The sequence below is a fragment of the Aricia agestis genome, chromosome 5 (genome assembly GCF_905147365.1).
Source record: "Aricia agestis chromosome 5, ilAriAges1.1, whole genome shotgun sequence".
Classification (NCBI taxonomy): Eukaryota; Metazoa; Arthropoda; class Insecta; order Lepidoptera; family Lycaenidae; genus Aricia; species Aricia agestis.
The window spans coordinates 4,444,687-4,465,717 of NC_056410.1; the positions used below are offsets into that span (position 1 = coordinate 4,444,687).

The 21,031-nt window shown below is 34.7% G+C and overlaps 1 protein-coding gene across 4 annotated transcripts in view; it reads left to right on the forward strand.

Moving 5' to 3' along the window:
* LOC121726749 (synaptotagmin-7) overlaps nt 1-21,031 on the forward strand; it is a 393,458-nt gene that overhangs the window by 156,087 nt on the left and 216,340 nt on the right. Inside the window, exon 1 of one of the 4 annotated variants that reach the window (XM_042114228.1) lies at nt 12,773-12,910. The exons of the other annotated variants lie outside the window; for them this stretch is intronic. The gene's annotated coding sequence lies outside the window, so the exon portion shown is untranslated. Of the gene's footprint in view, nt 1-12,772; nt 12,911-21,031 lie in introns of those variants that run through there. 4 annotated transcript variants of the gene reach the window in all.

Here is a 21,031-nt window from a genome sequence, read left to right on the forward strand (position 1 = left end):
TCGCAAATGGATAGATTCTATGGCGCAGCTTGAATATCTTGTTATAAAGTGCACAACGTATGCAAATTTGGACCTTATCACGTATGCATAAAGTTCAGATTGAAAATCTAATTTACAACATCGCTGCTCCAGTGTTCCTGGCGAAAGGTGAAAACATTAGTGAGGTATTAAGTTTGCCTGATGTTGTACTTTGTAATAAAGATTTTGGAACGATGTATGACAAAATACTTAATATATTAATAAAATACTACTACTTGTAATGGAGTTTTTATCTATATTTGTAGGAAATATATATACTTGTGCTATTTTTTGTACTTTATAGATTATGAATGAAAGCATAATATTCAAAATATAAAGCTACCAAAATGACTAAAAACTTAGTTGAATTACGCATTTTTAAAAGAATATTATATTCATCCTAATGATTTAACAGCGTTGATCAGTTTTTAAGCCAAGAATTTTTCAGCACACTTTGTTAATAGCACATTGCCATAATAATACAAATCAATATTCCATTACGCAATATAATGTTTCAGCTACCTTTTCCCAACATCAGGGATCCAATTTAGTGACATATTTATTGCTAATGTGTTTGTGTACCGAAATTTACAATATGCGTTCGTTTCCGATACGTTTCTGGGATATAATTATCGTTCATTATACATTGTTATACGAAAGGTTCTATTGTTTATACACAATAGAATATGAACTGCTTTTCAATTAGTACTAGATGACGCCCGCAACTCCGTTGCGCCAAAACTCGTTTATCGCGCGGGGACCGTACATTTTTCCGGGATAAAAAGTATTATATGTCCTCTCCCATGACTTAAAGTATCTCCGTACCAAATTTCAGCAAAATCGGTTCACCGGTTTGGGCGTGAAGAGACAATAGACAGACAGACAAACAGACGGACAGACAGACATACTTTTGTATTTATAATATTAGTAGGAATATGGATATGGATAGGAATAATCGATCGTACACACATCAGTAAATAGTTTTGAATTTGATCAATAACCCAAATAACACCGATTGAGACGCACCCATAACTACAACAAAATAATTATCAAGAAGAATAACAATATTTTACGTACATTAAGGGCCTGTTTCACCACTTTCTAATAAAGTGCCTAATAGGCTATTCACAACTTTTTTAACAGATTCTCCATACTTGATCTGTCAAGTTAATTGGTGGATAGCCTTATCAGGAAGTGGTGAAACAGGCCCCTAATTTCAAAAACCTTATCAGGTAATACATAAATCTCAATAAAATAAAATAAAGTACTCTTAAAACTAAAAACTCTAATTCATAAGATAATGATGACTCCGCAGAAAAAGTATCAACTGCTAATAGTCCTATAACCATTTCAAATTAAAAAAAAACATTTTCATAAAAAGCGAACATTGTAGTGCTCCATTAGGAAAATGGTTACTGCAGCATTATGTCATTTGCTGTTGTAAAATTTAAAATATATCTTGAATTTCACAGACGGTAGTTTACTATTTATAGTTTGGCAACTTAAATCTTTTGTCTTCGCAAAATAATGATACCCCTCTCGAAATATGCCCGAAATATGCCCCTGTCTTTTGTTTGAATCTTTTTTTACTATTTTTGTTGCTGCATCTAGATTTTGAGCTGAGCTGCTCATTCGCTGATGAACGACGAATTGGGGCTTACAGACATCTAAACATAACAATAACAACCGTTGTTAAAGGTAGTTCTTACACTTGCGCAGAAATATTAAATACTTTACATCCACAATAATATTATTAAGAATGGGAAATATCGGAACTAATAATAATTATTTTTCATAAAAATATTGTCTACTTTATAAAGAAACATTTTTGGTCTGTCAGTAGTCAGTACAGATCTATACTATAATATTGTAATGATTACGCGAGTTTCTTTGTCCGTTTCATGCCTGTAAATCTTTCTAAATCGCTATATTGATTTTAGTAATATTTAGAATGGAAATTGAAAAAATTAAGAAAGATAAAGGAATTTCTGCGTAAACAAAACTGCGTATACTGAATTATTATGTACGGTAACTATCCAATATAATACTAATATAATAAATACGAAAGTAGGTCTCCTTGTCTGTCTCTCTTTTATCTCTCCACGCCCAAACCGCTGAACCAATTTTCCTGAAAGGTATGGAGATACTTTGAATTCCTGGGAAGGATATTATATTTACTGGCATACTTTTTTCCCAAAAAAATGTATGGAGTTGCGACCGTCATCTTGTTTAATTAATTTATTTACATCAAGCAGCAGTGTCGACTTTCTGACGTTCTGGCTTAAATCTTACTTAAGTATATCTAAAGTATTTGCTTTATCAATGTCGTTATTTCCCCGGGCATCGGATTACCGCCAGCGATGCGCCCCAATTCAGTTAAAGTAAATTAGGAGCTTACTAACTGTTAACTAGTTGTTAGGTAACTCGTGCCTGAATTAAATTAAACTTCAAGTACAAATCAACCACAGATAAGATAAGAATATAATAATTATGTTATGAAAAGGTACGCTAAGTATGTGTTACGTATGTACGTAAAGTAAGGGTCAATTCAGACTGCAACGCGACGAGGCGAGGCAGGGCGCGGCGCGGCATGTATCTGTATGGATTTGACAGGGTTACCGCGTTGGGGTAACCCTGTCAAATCCATACAGATTCAGACCCCAACATCATCATTATTATTGACAGTGCGTTATTTACTCTACAACTTCAGCTCGTGTCCAGTGCCGTAAATAGGGCGGTGCCACCGGTGCCCAGGCACAGGGCGTGTGGGGGGGGGGGGGGGGGGGGGGCGGCGGCAAAAATGGCCAAACCAGGCAGGAGGTTTGCTCCCGATAATAGTTCCCGCTGCGCCCCATTGCTTTGGGTAATATAATATTATCTAAAAAAGACTGTTTACGGAACTGCTCGTGTCCGTCATTGCATAAAAACCATACAACGTTCATTGGCATGTGGGTAAAACGTAAACAAAATATATTATTGTATGTAGACATCGGAGGATGACTGCGGTAACACAACGGACGGTGTCGCTCTTATGTGTACGTAAGCACTAAAGAGTAATTATAAAGGTTGCATATTATGCTGATACAATCTTTTTAATCTTAAAAGTTCATGGTCATGCTTTTAATTATTTTTTTTCGTATTACCTTAATAGTCTTAGTTAAGATACAATTTAACTATACTACTTTGTTAAGAGGGCGACTAACCCCAAAAATCAAACATCGTCCTTCTCTCTTCACACTCACGCCCGTCTTTCATATGTCAGGTGAAAAAGAACGACGCGGATTCATCGCCAAATTAGTTTTTTCTCAATAACTCGATAATTATACAACATTTTAAAAATCCGCTAGGTCGATCTCTCAATGATAGAATTGTATACAATGTGTTAAAATATTAACTTAGTTCAATGCACGGTTATGGCAATAAATTAAAAATTCGTGAAAATTAGATGCATCTTTGTGATTTTTTTCTATCGAGAAAATTTTAAGATGTCGTGTTTTTGCTCAGATCGAATTCTCGGAAATATAATGTAGTATCTAATTTTAGAAAATGAAACAATTCGGGGCTTATTTTCAAGTATAAAAATGTATTATAAAATCGACACTTTAGGGTTAGTCGCCCCCTTAAGTCGATAATTTCAAAGGACCTTCCGTGTGCCCCACACTATCAAATGTAATGGGTCCGGACGTGACCTCAGGCTGACCCGTCTAAGAAAACGACAGTGCGACCATTCTCAGAATTCAGCATAAAACTTCCTCACAAAAGGACCTACCTTTTAGTTTAAGGACGAAAGTATAGTATGTATTATTTTGTTTCTTTTGAGAAAAAGTATAGCTCTACCAGAATCTCATGGCAAATTTGGATGGGAGATTTTCAAAAAATACCCTGAATCATTATATATTTTTTTACATTTGCATGTATAACACACAGAATCAGCTTCGCTATAAGGAAAAAAAGTATCAAACGTTTGCTCCAAAATTCCCCATGAGTATTGGTAGTGTCAATTTCTTTTTAGGGTTCCGTACCCAAAGGGCAAAAACGGGACCCTATTACTGAGACTTCGACCGTCTGACCGTCTGTCTCCAGGCTGTATCTCAAAAACCGCTATAGCTAAAATTCTGAAATTTTCACAGATTGTGTATATCTGTTGCTGCTATAACAACAAATACTAAAAACAAAATCAAATTAATATTTAAGGGGGCCCCCATACAACAAACCTGATTTTTTTGGCCTTTTTTTCGTAATCAATAATGACAACAGCTAAGTAGGCACTTTCATAAAGGCCTTAGTTAATAATTAATAACAATATTTAAATAAAATAAAAATTTGATTATTTTTGGCCTATTTTTCATCTAGTACGGTACGGAAACCTTCGTGAGCGAGATTTTGAACATTGCAAAGCTATGTTTGTGAATAGCATTATAAGATATTATATCAATTAAGAAGCTACAAGCAAACTTGTATGTTTTATTCAGACGGTAATATTATAATTATTTTAATAATAATCTACTAGATGACGCCCGCAACTCCGTTGCGCCAAAATTCGTTTATCGCGCGGGAACCGTACATTTTTCCGGGACAAAAAGTATCCTATGTCCTTTCCCTCTCTTAAAGGACTTTAAGTATCTCTATACCAAATTTCAGCAAAATCGGTTCAGTGGCTTAGGCGTAAAGAGGTAACGGATAGACAGACACACTTTCGTATTTGTAATATTAGTATGGATTCGACGGTATACAACAATTTTAAAAATATGCCACCTTCACGTTAACCCTCGTTGTAACATCACGAGTGAGATTCAACTCACGTAAGTAATGAAAATTGACAGCGAAAATAAAATTTGTTCGTTTTTTGGATTACACCCTCATGTTATATGAGGCGGGAAACAATCACATTAAATGGGTTATATCATTGGATATATTTATGTCTTAATTTTATTACATGTCGAAGTTTTTATAACTTCTTTTAATCAGAAAATGGGTTTTTCATATAAGATTTATTATGAGATATTTATAGGCTCCTTTGGCGATAAATTATACCGAAGAGTACAAAGTAATATTGAATACACTAATCGTGATAATCTGTGTATGTAATATATTTTTTTTTATTTTGCCCCCACTATATAAATATAAGTATATTTAATTCATAAATGATAATAAGATACATTACAGTAAGTTATTGCTATTCTTCTACGCCTATCTATGAATTCCATTTACTAATAGAAAAAATAATCTAAATAAAAGCATCTACAATCATTATTGAAGTTTCATATTTTAATAATTATGCCTAGCCTTAGAGCACGCTGCACAGTTCTATTGTTGCGACTCTCATTCATGCACATCCATCCATCCATACGACATATTGTTTTGTATACGCTCCCTCATTATAATGATGCGCTACGTGTGGTTACGTAAATCCGCTGGTTATAAAATTAACGACTCAGTTACGTAAAACTAAAGCTAAAGACCTAAAAGCTGAGCGCCGAAATGTGGGTAATATTTTGAGTTTATAGTGAAAGCCTCGTAAGAGGAACAGAGCACCTAGCCAACACGTTTTATTTATCGCTTCTTTATAAAATTAATTATCACAAACTTATGGAATTGACTTAAGCGTTCGGTAATATAAAGTCGACATTCGGCTCATGTCGTGTCAATTTTGTACATTTTCGATCAGTAATCCTATAAAGAGACAATAAAACGCGTTGGCTCTGTTAATTAATCCAAATTAATTTAAATGATGTCTATGATGAATTCAATTTGAAAAATCCTTACGCTGTCATGTCAGGGGTAAAGAAGAAAAATAGAATATTCTATGTTGGTAATTTCATATTTTATCCAAATATGAATCTGTCAAATCTATGTGTAGACTGTAGTACAGACAGAGTAGACAGAATTATAGAGTATGCCGACTTAGAACTGATGTTGAAACTTTTAAATTTGACGTATTATGACGAAAATCGTCGCTAGGGTTGTTAACTTGTTACCTACGAATTTAAAACTATGACATATTCGCTGGACGTGTTCCTCTTTGGTCGTATTGTTGTTTATGTTTTGGCACATGCGATTAAAATTGACAGAATCTAATTTTGAAATCATTATTTTAAATATTTAAAAATAAATTATATCAGCCAGCGCGAGGCACATTCCGTTCATGATCCTAGTGAAACCCGACGAATTTGACAGATATTGAAACCTGTCCGTCTCTTTGCAGTCGAACTACTGGTCGTTATGTCTATTGTGGTACAGACATGCAAATTGATTCTCAGGTCGATAGCGAATTCCCGCAAGATCACAACTAGTTGTGATGTTACGTCAATGCTAGCATAAACCGATAATATTATAAACAATAATCTATACTTCCATACTATCCATACTAATATTATAAATGCGAAAGTGAGTCTGTCCGTCTGTCTGTTACCGCTTCACGCTCGAACCGCTGAACCGATTTTGCTGAAATTTGGCATGGAGATACTTTGAGTCCCGAGAAAGGACATAGGCTTGTTTTTATCCCGGAAAAATGTACGGTTCCTGCTCGAGAAACGAATTTTGGCGCGACGGAGTTGCGGGTGTCATCTAGTATAAAATAAAGATTCATATGAATCGATTTTTCTGATGGTATTTATCCGTTCTACCGTAGCGCAGATATACTTATTACTTATATATAGACGGCCAAACTACGCCTCCGTGGTCTAGTGGTATAGAGCGCGGCTCTTGACTCGGAGGTCGTGGGTTCGATTCCCGCGTTGGAAACATGTTATTTCCAAGTTTGGTTAGGACGATGCAGGCTGATCACCTGATTGTCTGACAAGTAAGATGATCCATGCGTCGGATGGGCATGTAAAAAAGTCGGTCCTGCGCCTGATCTCTCGCCAGTCGTGTCGGTCTTCCGTCCCACTGGGTTATGAGAGTAAAGGAACAGAGAGTGCTCTTGTGTACTGCGCACACACTTGGGCACTATAAAATTACTCCTGCGTAGCTGGCCTGTTTTCAATGAAACCGGCGACCGTCACCGAAACCGGTGTAGGAGCTATTATAGACGGCCAAAATCCTTTCCTTTAGTTTAGCTCTAGTGGGCTATAAGTAAATAGCCTGAGGTCTCTCTGAAGTACCATACAATTATGGAGCAAGCAGGCCGCGGAGCCTGCACTCTATCGACCGGAGTCATTACTCGAACGATCCAACATTATGTCACAACCAGGACGCTCGATCCAATATTTGTGGTCTCTATAAAGTATAAGCTTAAGAAGTAAAGAAACTAGCAAGTAATTATATTTTATTACTTCTGCAACAGTTCATTGTGCATTTTTATATTATAATTTAATCTTATACTTTGTAAAAATAGCAATGAGAAATCACTTATACTTACTTTGTTTACACCATTTATGTGTTATAGTTACAAGCTCCACGCTGAACATTATAAGTTAATTAATATCAGGTGTGTCTGCTTTTAGCCAAGGCAAATAAGGGCAGCCCATGATGAGGGTAAACAAAACGGTCGAAGTTTCACAAAGCCGAGCCACACAAAGGTAACAATCGAGTGTCGCCTCTGTCGCGGACACCGCTGACTAATCATCTAACATCCTGTATTGTTTGATAAAATCAAAATACACCACCGGTACTTCCTGATTTCCACACAGATACTGCAAACAAAATTATAGTAGACTAGATGAAGTCGGCAACTATGTTGCGCTGAAAAACGTTTATCGCGGACGAACCGTACATTTTTGCGGTATAAAAAGAATCATATGTCCTTCCCCGGGACTGAAAGTATCTTCTTGCCAAATTTTATCAAAATCGGTTCAGCGGCTTACGCGTGAAGAGGCAATAGACAGACGTACTTTCACATTTATACTATTATATAGTAAAGATAGCTACAGTCGAGTAAGTTTGAATCACTTAATTTATTGTTTATCACAAATGCACCTATCATCTAAGGGCGCTTTTGTATGTTAATAAGACCCGCATGCGGACCAAATCCGCATGCAGGTGACAACATAGTTCTTAGCCCGAATAATAGGAAAAGCATCTATGAAATAATAGGACGCGGGCAACTTTCATGTGAATCTGATCCACGCGCAAGCGCGAGTGTTTATTGTCCTTTCAAATTATTGTAATAAAATTTTCAATTCAAGTTATAAATGCTTAATCTATGATCAATACTATTGTGTTCATTTTGTAGGATGTAGATTTCGTCTGGAGACTTCTTAATTCCTATACTCGAACTAGAAGACGCTGTCGATGATGATAATAACCGTGACATTATTGTCAGCGCATAAAAGGTTTTGTCAGACATTGTTTTGCCGCAATTAAAATTATTCAAATGAAGTTTCATTTATTTAAAACGTAGCTGCAGCCAGATTTTGATTTTAAAGCTTTTAATTTTACTCGGTGGCGCTGGAAATTATTTAAAAACAAGCGTCCTAGGAGTTAAATTAGTTTCGATAAGCGCTTAGAGTATTTATTTCAAAATCTTCCGCTTGGGGCTTAACTCACTAAGTATTATCCGAAACTTTTTGGCACGAAATGTTTTACGTCGAGGTTTAAGTCTGCGAAAGTACAAATTAGTACTTCCCTACATTTTTAAGATATAAAATCCATTATAATATTTTCTTTCTTTACTTCTTTTTATTTAAGCAATAACCCAGATTAGTGCAAGTAAGTCTAATATAAAAATCAGAAGAATACAAGACACATTATTATAATATTGTGTCTAATTTATTCTATATACAAAAATAAACCTACACACCAATTTATATAAGTGATTATATTTTAGGTTTCTTAAAATACAAAACTAGAGACTAAAATAAATGTAATTTAACATTCAAGGAACTGAGACAAGACAGAATATTTCATATTTTATTCAAGAAATATGAAGATGAATGGGGGTATATGAATGAAACGTCCCACTTAGAGGCATCGGTCCCTCGAGCACTTATGTTGAAACGAACATTTTTCATTACGATTTTTTCGGTTCATTTGCGTTTCTCTTTAAAGGTTAATAATATTTCAGTATAAATAACAAGATACCTTGTTAAATATAATATGGCAAGCTATATTGAAATAATAAGTCGATGTCACCCTTGACTTTGTGCACTGAAATCAATAGACATTTCAAGCACAAATGGTTGGCAAAAAGTATTATTCATTTTACGAAAATAACAACTCTACAAGCACCTTTCAGCGCGTGGTCAAGATCAAAGTAAACGCCACTATTATTATAATATGTGTGACTTTAGAGATAACTGCTTTGCATCCAAGATACTTTGAATTTATCATTTAATAACCACTGAAATACTTTTCAGCAAATAACTTATTCTTGGAATAAGTAGTATTAAAAAGCATATCGTAAGAAGTCTTTATCGCTACCACCAGCGGAGTTTTAAGTGTATTGGCTGCCATTAAAATAAAGCTTTTGATTATATTAAGTTAAATTAGCTTAGTTAAGCTTGAAAAATAACATTGAATACAAATAATATTATACTTTTAGTTAACCAATAAAAATAAAGCTGCTCTGGTAGACTTTTTAAGAAGTCCCAAGACTGAAACTCTTCATTGGACAATGGTTAAACTTTATCAAAAGTTTTAGTTCATTATCTCATGAATACGAAAGTAAATAATATTATAATAAAGGGTAAGTACTATCAAGAGAGCGCTTCATAGGAAGATGGTGGTCCTTTATAAGTTAGTAGGGTTATCTCAAACCCACCCAACAGATCATTACTAACATTGACGTAATACGTAGCCCGACAAAATAATGTAGGTCCACCGTTGTCCTATATATTAATTTCGTCAAGTTTCATCTTTCAAGTTTGTAGTTTATTATGACTACAAAATCAAGATTACAACAAAACTTGAGAGGTGTCAAGGGACATCCGAATGGAACGAAGTTATTTCTTATGTTCAAAAAACCTGTAGGTATACATAATATTATTATACACTCAAAAAATTATACAAAATGCGCCATCTATTGACGCCCAGGAATACTAACAACGCGTCGCTGATGTTTATTCTCAAAAGAGCCATCTAGTTCATGAACAGGTATACTATCAACGCCCTCTGTCCGCAATATGCAGTGTACTAATTAAAAAGTGGCGAGGTCAAATATCGTTCTGTCCTAGCCTCCTTTCGCAACGCCGAACGCGCCATAAGGAACTTCGTTCCAAAAGCTTCATCAGTTATCAATCTGAATTTCTGAAATGTATTATCGATTAAAATCTGTAACTTTTTTAAGAGTTTGTAATTACCCGTGTTTGAAATTAATTTTAAATTTGATAATAAACAGAATGGGTAAAAACTTCGCTTCAATAAATTTCAATTTAAAATTTATTTAATATCATCACACCAAAATATGTACCTATTTCCGGCTTTTTCTTTAAAAATTAAAACCATTACACAAAAATATTAAGTATTATTAAGCTTTTTCTTAAACTATCTAAAATGACCAGGACAAGTTAGCGTTTTGTCGTCGTTTGCTATAGATGTATTCCGAAATAAGACTCAGTTTACTAGACATTGGTTATGATGTCATGTATTCGACCGTATTCTACTAATCACTATATCACTATAATATTGTTCTGTTGTGACAATGGGCATTGTCAAAAGAAAATCACATGTACTTTTTATATTTTTTTTCGTTAAAATAGGGTATTTTAAGAATATAAATTAAATAATTTTGAAATTCATTGGCTAGTTTTTTCTCAATAAATTTTTCAAGTTTCGCTCTGACGTCATCATCGGCCGCCAATTGACCTCTGCAGTATGTTTTAAACATAGACTTAATATAGTTTTAAATTTCCTTTCAATCTTATTTATAATGGCTGGTTCGTCAAATGCAAGTTCTCATTATGTGAAAGCTGATACGAGAAGCTTACCAAAAGTTCGAAACGTAATGTTGGTCGAATTTATTGCTAATTTGACGCCATTGAAGGTCAAACAAAGGTTAAACATATTTGTTCAAAAATATAAGTAACTAATGGGTATTTTTTTCGTTTATAAACAAAAAAACGATCACTGACCTTATTCCTCGAAATGTTTTTGTAATGAGCAAAATAAAAAAAAAATGGACAAACATTATTTAAAACATTATTTTGAAAAAGCAAGAAACACCTGTCGCCTTATTTTAAGTCTACTTTCATATAAAATAATAAAAAAGCTAAATGTTAAAATTTTGAAATGTTGTCAATTGTAATGTGTCTTTTCTCGAAGTGTTGCGTCGTTTTTTGAACCCTTATAAAGTTGGTTTCCGATGTACCAGTTATTTCACATTTCTAAAATACACCAATTTCGTCACTGACATACTGACTCACTGACACACTGATAATCATCAAAATGTTTCACTACTTCCTGAAGTGCTAGAAAGCTGAAATTTAGTATGTAATCTAAGTTTAGTATACAACCAATAAAAAAAATCACTAACTTATAACTTTTGCACCCCATCCCCTAAAATGGGGGGGTGGGGGTTTATATGAGACTTTCACCAATTTTATAAATTTGTCCTAATTCATGTATGTAAGAGTATACACGGGACTGCGGACAATGTACTTAGTGTATATTATGTATATAAATCATCGTCAGGTACACTACCTAAAATAATAATAATAATTAATGAATATAGTGGAAAAAGTGCACGTAATATTGTGTTTTATTTGTGTTTAAATAACGGCATCACCTCTTTGACGGTAGCGAAACGGCAAAGCCATACATTATGTATGGCTTTGCCGTTTCCCACCAAAATATGTTGCTTATTAAATGTCATTGTATTTATATTTTATAGGAAATTGATTTAATCGAATATAAACGAATTTGCACTAACGTTGCATTATAAGTAGAATCAGTTTACTAGTGTTGCTCAAAAAATCTTTGAGCTTTGTAGAATAATCAGTTTACTGAAGAAATTAGAAGGGTTGCATGACCAGTCAACTTTTATTTTGACTTGACTAAGATTTTGACATATTAAGCTTATCTGTCAACCTCCTCATTAAATTAAGCCCGGCCGCACATTACCCGAATTTCTGATCAGAAAAATTAGGACAATACAAAATGTGTGAACAGAGTGCGTTCCGGCGGGCGTACGAATTATTCTGACCAGAAATTTCGGATAATGTGCGGCCAGGCTAAGTATATATTTCTAAGTGCGGCTGTAAAATCAATAATATTGTTCAAAAAGTCTCAAAGATACTGTGAGCTTAATCATAACTCTAGTAGGGTAAGGAAGTAGTATCATAATTCTAGTCTCCAAGTCAGTTATGAAGCGTCTTCATCAGGCTGAGCGCGACACCCGAGCAATGTAAATCGGCGATTCTATAATCTTTAATTTATACACTCCCCGCGCCAAATTACCCTAATTACTCTTCATTAGTGCGCCTCACTCCGCGCCGAGATAACCTTGTTATCGGTCATCATCATCAGCACTCACTATTTAGGTAACCAATTTCAGATAAGCTAGGTGAAGCTGTATTTTGGGTGTCGAGCTTGCTTCATGTACTATGTATGTGATATTAGTTACTACACAATGAAAACTAGATGCATTTATGATTACGTAAATCTTCCTATTAAACCTATTACACACTTTACTAAGCGAACGCAATAATTAGCTTAGAATAGCGTCACTTGTAATTAGACTATCAACTGATAGTTTATTCGAAAATAGATCGGAAACTTTGGCTTACGGAAATGATAGCTACGGAGCTACGGGCTCTACGCGCAGGCTACGAACTTCGTAGCCGCGTAGCACCGTAGCACTAGTATCGCTCGGCTTGACGCACGGAGCGCACGTCAACTTTCATCTATATCTCTCTCTCTCTCTGTCTAATTTCGAAATTCACCTTCAAATAGCAATAACACCCGTGATCTTACTGTGATTTTGTGTTTGTTACTGAAGCTGTATGTTATGTAACAGGTTGGTATTCTTTTCGCTATTATATTCTATACTTTTTTTTTACACTTTAAAATAAAAAAAATTAAATGGAATTTTTTTTTTATACTCGAAGTAAATATGTTGTATTCTTATTTTAAAGGCTTGAAAAGAAAATAGCGCGAATTGAGTTTAAATTATTAACCGTTACATAACTGCGAGTCAGGGACTCGCATTGCTTTGTTTATTTTTAATATAACTTTTATGAGCTGAAATCTCATATAACTAAGCGTTTAGATTGTACTAAAGTATATTATACTGACTATCAAATATATTGTTAGATACTCAAAATTATTTGATTGCTCATAATATTATTTCATTAGGGTTCCGTGTCAAAAAGATGAGGTCGTACGTTCAATCGTTTTCCGTATGTCTGCCACTTGGATATTGCTAATCATATTTTTAACGGCTTCCAAAGAGGAGGTAGTTATTTCTTCGGCTGTCGATTTTTTTTTAGTTGAAGTTTAAACAGATAATATTTTTCAAAGAGGACTGGCCTTATATTATGATTATTTTGTCACCTATTATAATATAACGATATCAGTAATTCTTGCTATATAAAAATAAAACGTAAATGAGTAAAGAATTCCTTTTGAAAACACATCCATACTAATATTATAAATGTGAAAGTGTGTATGTCTGTATGTCTTACTGTAGATAGTAATAAATTATTTCTTCAGACCCAAACCGCTAAACTGACTTCGCTGAAATTTTCTATAGAGATATTTTGAGTCCCAGGAAAGGACAAAGGATACTTTTTATCCCAAAAATATGTACGCTTCCCGCGCGATAAACGAATGTTGCTGTGACGGAGTTGCGGGCGTCATCTAGTTTCTCAAAATATTGAAAACGTAAGTGGAAGAAGTGGATAACTAACAATTTGAAAATTAACTTTCGTTTGCATAAAAGGAGGCTTAAGGACCAAGAAAATTATTGGAAATCCATAAAGTGAGGATTTTATGTATACATGATTTATTAGCTAGATAATGAAGTTGGCTAGTTGTAAATAATATTATATATTACGTGTTATAAAATTTTAGTTATCCACTTCATTCACTTATGTCTTTAATTATGTGCAGTCGCATAAGCAATTATTGCCATTATCACCTAAATACATGCATCTCAACCGGGGTAATTATGCAAACACCGTCCTATTATAATCTATTATAGCGGCTGAATAATTTTAATACAAATAGCATAATATTAGAAACTTAGTCGTACTGTATAAATAGTATGCTAAATTTAATAATAATAATTAAAGACGTAAGTGGATAAAATGGCTGATGGTTAGTTACAACATTTATGCATTAATGGAGGCTTTAGGACAAGAAAAATGAAGTGCAATCAAAAAATGTGCCTTAAATGCAGATAGTTTACTTACAAACCAGATGATGAAGCAAATAGGTACAAGGTTCGGTCAAATCAAAAGGCATAAAGTGAGTATAACATTTATGCATAAATGGAGGCTTTAGGACCAGAAAAATGAAGTGCAATAAAAAATGTGGTTTAAATGCAGATATTATACTTACAAACCAGATGATGAAGCAAATAGGTGCAAGGTTCGGTCAAATCATATTTATCATATTAAGGCATAAAGTGAGTAATTTCTCAAAGTTTTAAAATGTTAGTTATCGATTTCGTCCACTTACGTCTTCAATTATAATGCACAGTGAAATTGCAACATGATAATTATTATTATGTTGCAATTTTCTGCATTTTAGCGTCGTTTTTAGGGTTCCATATCCAAAGAGTAAAAACGGGACCCTATTACTTAGACTTCGATGTCTGTCCATCTGTCCGTCTGTCTGTCTCTAGGCTGTATTTCAAAAACCGCTATAGCTAGACTTATGAAATTTTCACAAATTGTGTATACAGTGTGTAACAAAAATAAGTGATAATACTTTAGGGTGTGTACGTGTTCCTTGTAGAGTGTTCACTTTGAAAGTAGCAGCGCTGAAAGACGAATTTTTTTTTTACTTTTGTATGGGCAAGGGCCCGAGCGTCACGAGTTTCACCATACAAAAGTGAAAAAAATTTTGGTCTTTCAGCGCTGCTACTTTCACAGTGAACTCTCTACAATGAACACGTACACAGCCTAAAGTATTATCACTTATTTTTGTTACACCCTGTATATGTTGCCGCTATAACAACAAATACTAAAAACAAAACAAAATTATTATTTGAGGGGGGCTCCCATACAACAAACGTATTCTTTTGGCCTTTTTTGTTTGATACAAATAATGGTAACAGGTAGGCTCTTGAAATTTTTACAAAGTCCTTTATTTATTATATGTGTTGTTTATTAATCAACAAAAATAATAAATTTAGAAGGGCTCCCATACAAAAAATAACATTTTTGGCCTATTTTTGCTCTATAACGGTACGGAACCCATCATGAGCGAGTCCGACTCGCACTTGGCCGATTATTAATTCCAAGCGCTTGGTTAGTTTCCGAACCTATGGTACTATGTCGACAGGGTTTTTAACCATCATAGAAATATGTCATTTTTTATTTTTTTTTATTTCTTTTACTCTTACTTAAAACAGTAACGGACTTTTGTCTTATGTTATACAAGATGACAGCATATTTAGGATAATACTCCAAAGTTACCATCAACATTGTTCGAATTCCTACCCGATGCATTATGCAATATCCCCAGGCAAGCTTCCGTTTGCAGCCATCGGATTGGTAGATCTGTGATGACAGGTATTCTAAATTCACTAAAGACGAGACTAGACGTATGTCTGAAGCCGCGACGAAACGTTCTTTGAATTTTATGAATCAAAAGTGTCACCTTCGCGCTATGTAAATAAACTTTAATTTTCAATGGCTAGTTTGAGAATCACAACATGACATCTAAGGGTCAGTTTACTTAGCTTACAATTAGATATGACGAGGCCACAATAGACATAACTACCAGTACTTCGACTGCTAAGAGACGGACGAGTATTAATACCTGTCATTTCTTTCGGGTTTCGCCAGGATAAGTTAAGGGCTGGCACGCTGGCTGATATAATTTATTTTTAAAATGAAGATTTTGAAATTGAATTCTGACAGTTTTCTTTGCATGTGCCAAAATATAAACAATAACTAAATTTGTAGGTAACGACCCTAGCGACGACTTTTTTCATAATACGTCAAATTTAAAAATTTCAACCTCAGTTCTAATGGCTCATTTTCATTGGTCGATAGGGCCGGCATGTGGGGTGCGGGAGATTTCTGGAACGCGTGCCACAGGGCCCGCATTCGGGGAACCGTTTTCATTAGACGATAGGGCCCGCAGGGCTGGGGAGAACCTTTGTGTTCGTCGCCAGTTACAAACGTTCTTGCCATGCAACAATAACCTGATTTCAAGGTACATTACATAAAATCATTTGTTACAGTATGTGTCTAAGCACACTAGGCTAAATTACGCCGACGTAAATTCCGCCGCGTTTACGCCGCGTATCAAACCCATACAAAATACGGACGTAACGCGACAGACGACACACTATGCCGAAATTCCGTCGCCAGCCGAATTTCCGTCGAGCCGAGTCGAGCGTAAAGTTCGGCAGCGATTCGGCGGTAATATTTTGTATAGCAACACACTTAGATACGCGACGGAATTATCAAAACCGAACATAGCAAATCAAACCTTAACTCCAAATCGTTAACGCCCACATTACATCTGAGAATTTTAAATACTCACTTTCGCGCGCGTTCCGCAACGAAAATTACGCCGCGAAATTTCGGCTCTTCGCGTTGTATGGCGGCCATTGGAAACTGTCGGAAACGTGGCAACTTGCGTCCCGCAAGCTGTATATCGACCGATAAATTTCATTGGTCGATATCACGGTCGGTATAAAGCATGCGGGCAATCCCCGCAGGCGGTGTAACGAACACGTATCGACTTGTAACTTTCATTGTCCTTATCTCGGCTGCGGGGACAGCCCGCATGCTGTATAACGAACGAGTTAACGACCAATGAAAATGAGCCGTAAGTCGGTATACTCTATAATTCTATCTACTCTGACGAGGCAATCAATGCAATGCTTTATATATTAGCCATTCAAAACTGATCTCTATATATTTCCCAAATAAATGCATTGGATTGACAGACTTAACGCCGGCGGTGTTGGCCTGCTTATACCATTTTTTTCAGTGTTAAAGATGCATTGCATTGTCTTACTAAATTATAGTGCAAACGGGCCTCTAAAGCTCCAACACTAAATAAAAGAAAAGAATAAAATATCTTGATCCAAAATAGGTATCATTGTACGTCGGAAAATGAACGCCGAAACTACAATGCCCACCACTGGTTCGGGAACTAGCACGGCGCGATGAATCATCTTTTACTATCATTCTTTTCCATCTTTTACTAAAAACCATGGAAAATTAATCTAAGCTGATGATGATGTATATGCAATGATAGGATCCGTCATTATGCAACATTCCTGGTATCTCTCTCGTGATTGCTCATTGATACTGATTGCAGCACAAACTGCGCACTTGCACAGACTGCACACTGCACAAATTGCACACACTTCGCACAGACTTCACACACTTCGCTCGCCGCTTGCGGACAATACGAAAACACTGATTAATGCATTGTTATTGCAGAAACGTTTAGATTGTTTAGCTGATGTCGAGAAATAAGAGAGATAAAACATTCCGTTACTATCAGGAATTAAAAAAAATAATATATTGCCAAAATTTCAATGTAGTAAACTATGCCAATTTAGCACATTACTTGTTATATTTTGTGACTATCTTTTCTTAAACACAACACAAACGATACAACAACACACAAAATATATAATCCTCTTGGATGTAAGACGATAATAATCTAAAGTATTTCATGAAATTCAATAGAAAAAACATCTTCTACAATCTACATACGTTCTATTATTTACACTTTTCAAAAGTTGAATGTAAAGACTAAACAACTTTGCAGTGTCATAAAATCATGCATTCTATTACAACATATATCTGAATGACATTTATATCATATTATTATGTAAAAGCCAAGTAACCTCTTATTACATTAAGTATCTCAGTGTTATTTAACACCTCTACACAAATATTCTGAAAAGTATACAATATAGAAGCCGAAACAACCGCAAAACTTAAAGTAGTCTGAAACTGAACTTCCCAATATATTTTGTTATTGAAAAGCTCCAAATATTAAACGGTATTATTGAACACAATTTATATTTAAAGATGTCTTTATTATACTTTGCGATTTTCCTTTGAATATAGATGATTTAATCGAAAAAATAACACAAACTTATATTATGTTTGCGGATTGGAACTTATAGTTATAAAATCATTTTGAAATTTTGTCCTTGAATATGTTAAAAAATAAACGCTAAGTACCATCATAATATCTACTTACTTAATATTAATTAGATATAATAGTACCTAAAGTTTATTCACTGTTTTATACCTAACAAAAAGGCGCACACGCAAAGAGTAATATAAAAAACCTTAGCAAAAACGAAGCTTGTTTGAGGCTATTTTTAAAATTGGAGGTTTCAAAATAAAGTAGACTTGGACTTAAAGATGACATCTTTGATCGTTTGAAACGATAAAAGTAGTAATTAGGGAAATACTGTACCATAATACTGGCATCTTTGATCTTAGCCCCTCGTGTATCAGAATAGAAAAAAAATGTAGGCATGAAGAAAAACTTTATTAGTAAAGTGATTTTCTTATAAGTAAGTATAAAGTTTTTAAAATTACGTAACATAAAAGAACATTTCATAAATAACTTCTCCTACTAATGTTTCCACAACAATTATGTACACTACTTACACACTTAGATATTTAAGTTGTGGCTAAGCACTGGCAGTCGGGTTTTTAATGAAAATTCCAAGCATAAGGTAAAGTGGGAATGGATTTTAGTACCTACGGTCTATAAATTTTGTTTCAATTTAAATTATTAGTTATTTTTTTTATGAAATAAGGGGGCAAACGAGCAAACGGGTCACCTGATGGAAAGCAACTTCCGTCGCCCATGGACACTCAGAGCATCAGAAGAGCTGCAGGTGCGTTGCCGGCCTTTTAAGAGGGAATAGGGTAATAGGGGAGGGTAGGGATGGGAAGGGAAGGGAATAGGGGAGGGTAGGGAAGGGAATAGGGTAGGGGATTGGGCCTCTGGTAAACAAATATTTTGTAATTCCTGATTCCTTTTTTATTATTTTAAGAGTTATTTTTTTTATTTTTAGAGTTAATTTCATTGTTCTTAGAGTTTTTATTTTGTAAAGATGATGATAGCGAATGCGAGCTCACTTAATGTTCTGTAAAACCAAACATTTTCCCACTTAAAGCAGCTCTACCCTTGGTCAACTCCATGTCTTCTCTTTTTCACATTTTATCTATGAAATAAAAACATAATATTATTCCACGCAAACAATTATTAATCCTTCCGAATTATAGCTTTAATATTGAAAAGTGATAAAGAAAGATATTATTTTAATAGATACATAAACAGTTGTAATAATATTCAAGGTGACATTACGATTTTTTTAATATTCTTGCGCTAGCGATCCGCCCCGGCGTCGCACGGGTAAAAAATATATAGCCACTGAAAAAATGATTAGAATCGATAGCCTATGATCCTTCACGTGGTCTACTTATTATCTGTGCCATATAACATAAAAAATTGCTCAAGTAGTTCGCGAGATAAGCTCTTTCAAATAATTTCCCTCGTTTTTTCCACATTCTCCTATTAGTCTTAGCGTGATAAAATATAGCCTATAGCCTTCCTCAATAAATATGCTATCTAACACTGAAAGATTTTTTTAAAACATATAAAGTGTTTCGCCCAAATTATTTTATTGAAGTGACTGAACAAGTATGGCATATATGACAACGTCCATCGCTATCCCGTCGTACAAACAATGGTCGCCGAGAGTTCTAATAATTTACTATTATTTATTCAACAAAATATCAATATCAAAAGTACCCAGTAGCCGATTTTCAGAACCACTGAATACGCATATAAAATTTGGTAAAAATCAGTAAAGCTGTTTCGGAGGGGTAAGGTAACTCAACGTCCATCGCTATCCCGTCGTACAAACTATGGTCGCCGTCAGTCTCGAGTTCTCATAATTTACTATTATTTATTCAACAAAATATCAATATAAAAAGTACCCAGTGGCCGATTCTCAGAACCACTGAATATGCATATAATATTTGGTAAAAATCAGTTAAGCCGTTTCGGAGGAGTAAGGTAACTAACATTGTGACCCGAGAATCTATATCTATACATCTATACATACAAATAAAATTGAAGTGTCTGTTTGTAATATTGAAAGAACCGTTTTTAACTAGATGCATATGAATGTATATAGGGTACATACACCAAAACAACATTTCTGTTCTCAGTCTTCATTATTTTGAAGTCGGTACCAACTACCGGCTAACCTAATCACCAGTTCCATGACAAAATATAACTGCAACTTATATGACTGGTACCGAATCAAATTATGGAGATTGAGAACAGAAATACTAAGTACCCACAGAATATGAATTATTAATTAATACTTTTTAGTTCATTTAAGAAAATCACTATTGCCTTTACCTTGGAAGTCAGTTTCAATTATTGTTTAAAAATAATAATTTTACTCTTATTCGTTATCCTTAAGATTTTCTATACAGTCAATACTGTATAGAAAATCTTTACCTAAAATCTTAATCTTAACCTTACCCAAATAGTAACGCGGGCAACAGCTAGTCTTTCTTTCTTTATATATATATACAGGGTGTAACAAAAATAAGTGATAATACTTTAGGGTGTGTACGTGTTCCTTGTAGAGAGTTCACTGTGAAAGTAGCAGCGCTGAAAGACCAAAAAATTTTTTCACTTTTGTATGGGCAAGGGTCCGAGCGTCACGAGTTTCCCCATACAAAAGTGAAAAAATTTTTTGATCTTTCAGCGCTGCTACTTTCACAGTGAACTCTCTACAAGGAACACGTACACACCCTAAAGTATTATCACTTGTTTTTGTTACACCCTGTATATGACTGATTGACATAGTGATCTATCAACGCACAGCCCAGACCACAGGATGGATCGGGCTGAAATTTGGCATGCAGGTAGATGTTATAACGTAGGGATGCCT